The sequence below is a fragment of the Lissotriton vulgaris genome, chromosome 4_1, assembly GCF_964263255.1.
Source record: "Lissotriton vulgaris chromosome 4_1, aLisVul1.2, whole genome shotgun sequence".
NCBI classification, from domain to species: Eukaryota; Metazoa; Chordata; class Amphibia; order Caudata; family Salamandridae; genus Lissotriton; species Lissotriton vulgaris.
Window position 1 is genome coordinate 1,301,608,508 of NC_141691.1, and position 3,289 is coordinate 1,301,611,796.

Below are 3,289 nucleotides of genomic sequence, written 5' to 3' on the forward strand. Positions count from 1 at the left end.
AGCCAAGCTGAGAACCGTGAGTGCGACGAGACCTCAAGGGACCGACGATCGCCAAGACTGCACGACATCTTTACTGCAAGCCCACCGTGTCCTCCACTGGTGAGTGCTTTGGGGTCCGAGAAGCCCCGACCCTGCGCAGCTCCAGCACCCAAGATCAGCCCCCCTGCATCTCCACGATCGGCGTGGGGCCCTTCTGCTGTTTGCTGTGCACCGCGTTGTTTGGCTACTAGCCGGCTGGCTTGTGGCCTTCTGAACGACGCCCAACGACTTCACGACTGCTGGTCTGGTTGCTCCAGACTGGCCCTTGCTTCCTTGTTCAAGAGAGGCACCCCGGACCCTCCTGGTCCACTCCAGACGCCATTTTAGGTCCACCGCGTGGGCTTGAATTTGCCAAGGCTTTGTTGCCCAATCCTGGGTCCAGCGACGCCGACAGCTTCTATCTTCGTGGGACAGCTCGATCCTCCATCCTGGTCGCCGACAACGCCTCCTGGTCCGTGAGGTCTTCGAGTCAAGCGTCACCCACTCACCTAGTCGAGGTGGCTACCATCCGGTGCCCTCCTGGTGCCCACTGACTACTGGCTAGTAGTCTCGAACTTGGTCCCCTCTGCTTTCAGGTGTCATCTATCTTCAAGATCCAGGCTTGGATCCGACTGAACTTTCTTCACTGGTCACCGGCCAGCATCTTTTCTTCCGGCTCCTGGTCCGTCTACGAGGATTCCCGACGTCTTTTCAGACCTATGCAGCTGCAGCCCCTGGGCTAGGTAACTTCGGCATTTCGGTGCCCCAGCATAGCCTCACTATCCAAGGGTCAGAATCTACTTTCGTTTTCTCCCTACCAGGTCGGGTTCGCCCGAGAACACTAACTTTCTAATTCCTAGCTACCATAGACTTTTGTCCCGCATCTCGCGTGAGAGTGCACACACTGCACCCGAGTCCCCTAGGCCTCCTAGACGTAATCTAACGATTCCCTAGTCAAGTCCTAGCGATTCCAAAAGCTATTAGTACTGTACTTACCTGCTAGGAATTTCGCATTCCACTTTCAGAGTATATGGTTTTCCGTGCCCCTCGGGCATTTGTATATACTGTGCGAACTTAAGTATTTTTGTAAGAGTTTTGGTTTGTGCTTAGTACCCTGTCCTCATAAAGAGTACAGGGCTGTTGTGATCTTTAAATAAATAACTGTTTATTTTCATAACACTTGTGTGGTGTCCTTTCACTTGGTATTCAAGGGGTATATGTGTGGTAAACAGCTGGCTTAACGCGCCCTCTCGAGTCTTTAGCCTTAGACTGCTCGTATCCACGCTACTAGGATAGCTGGTCTATAAGGTTGACTTACAACCAATCATCAATAAGGGTTGCTGGACTGATACATAGTGTTCACTAGAATAGTGAGCACTGCATATCAGGCCACCTTCTCACAGGGAAGAGCCTGGGACGGGCTCCATGGGTCCTGGGACGGGCTCCATGGGTCCCGGGCCCTGCAACCCCAGAGCCCTGCTGCTCTGGAGCCCTGCAGCCCGCGAGCCCTGGAGCCCTGGAGCCCTGGAGCCCTGGAGCCCCGGAGCCCTGCAGCCGTGGAGCCCTGCAGTCCCCGAGCCCTGCAGTCCCAGAGCCCAGGGGCCCCGCAGCTCCTGAGCCCTACAGGCCCGGGGCAGACAGATTGGCGTCATTTCGTTCCTGGCCATCTGGTCGCCCCTCTCGCCTCGGCCATCTGGTCGCCCGCGAAGCTTTCCTATGGTGTGACCAGATGGCCGGACTTCCCTGGAAGTCCCGATGGGGTGCCACTCGCCTCCCAGGTCCCAGCGAGGGCTCCAGGAGGTCGGGCACTTTTGCGCCCTGGGTCCCCTCTGTCACCTCGTGTGCACGGATTACAAGAAATGGGGGTAATTTTCCTCCGGATTGGTAGGGACAAGTTATTCTGGGACCCCCCTCGGCCTAGAGGTCCTCAGCCGTCAGCTGGACATGCCAGGATGCCGGCCCAGCCCCGGATCCGTCCCTGGGTCTGCCGCGTGGCAGGAAGCCCTGGATGGGGTCCGGGGGCCCGGCCGGGCCCCGGGTCGGGTGCCCCGGCCCTGGGCCCGGTCCCCCGGCCTGCCGCACTGACAAAGGACCAGGACGTGGTTTCCTTCGAGCCCGGGGAGCCTCCCCTCCATCGGCTGAGTTCAGCAGCTCCGGCCGGGGTCCCTGAGGGCCCGGGGAGGGCGGCCTCCCCATCCCGGGCTCTGTCCTTGGTCCTGCTGCGTGGCAGGGTGCCCGGGACGGGGTCCGGAGGGCCCGGGAAGGCTTCCCCTGCGCCTCCGGGCTTGGGAGCCCAGGGGCCCGGCCGGGCCCCGGGTCGTGTGCTACGGCCCTGGGCGCCGTCCACCGACATGCCACACTGCCAAAGCCCCGGGATGGGGCTCCGTTGTGCCCGGGAAGCCTCCCCTTGCCGGGCTGAGTTCAGGAGCTTCGGCCGGGGCCCCCGAGGGCCCGGGGAGGGCGGCCTCCCCATACCGGGCTCTGTCCTTGGTCCTGCTGCGTGGCAGGGTGCCCGGGGACGGGGTCCGGAGGGCCCGGGGAGGCTTCCCCTGCGCCTCCGGGCTTGGGAGCCCAGGGGCCCGGCCGGGCCCCGGGTCGTGTGCTACGGCCCTGGGCGCCGTCCACCGACATGCCACACTGCCAAAGCCCCGGGATGGGGCTCCGTTGTGCCCGGGAAGCCTCCCCTTGCCGGGCTGAGTTCAGGAGCTTCGGCCGGGGCCCCCGAGGGCCCGGGGAGGGCGGCCTCCCCATCCCGGGCTCTGTCCTTGGTCCTGCTGCGTGGCAGGGTGCCCGGGACGGGGTCCGGAGGGCCCGGGGAGGCTTCCCCTGCGCCTCCGGGCAAGGGAGCCCCGGCTGGGTCCAGGGGCCCGGCCGGGCCCCGGGTTGTGTGCTACGGCCCTGGGCGCCGTCCACCGACATGCCACACTGCCAAAGCCCCGGGACGGGGCTCCGTTGTGCCCGGGAAGCCTCCCCTTGCCGGACTGAGTTCAGGAGCTTCGGCCGGGGCCCCCGAGGGCCCGGGGAGGGCGGCCTCCCCATCCCGGGCTCTGTCCTTGGTCCTGCTGCGTGGCAGGGTGCCTGGGACGGGGTCCGGAGGGCCCGGGGAGGCTTCCCCTGCGTCTCCGGGCATTAGAGCCCAGGCTGGGTCCAGGGGCCCGTCCGGGCCCAGGGTCGGGTGCTAGGCCCTGGGCCTCCGGTCCCCAACCCGCCCTTTCCCTGACGCCAGCTCACTTTTTCGTTGGGGCACAGAGTGACATAGGCTGGCTTGACT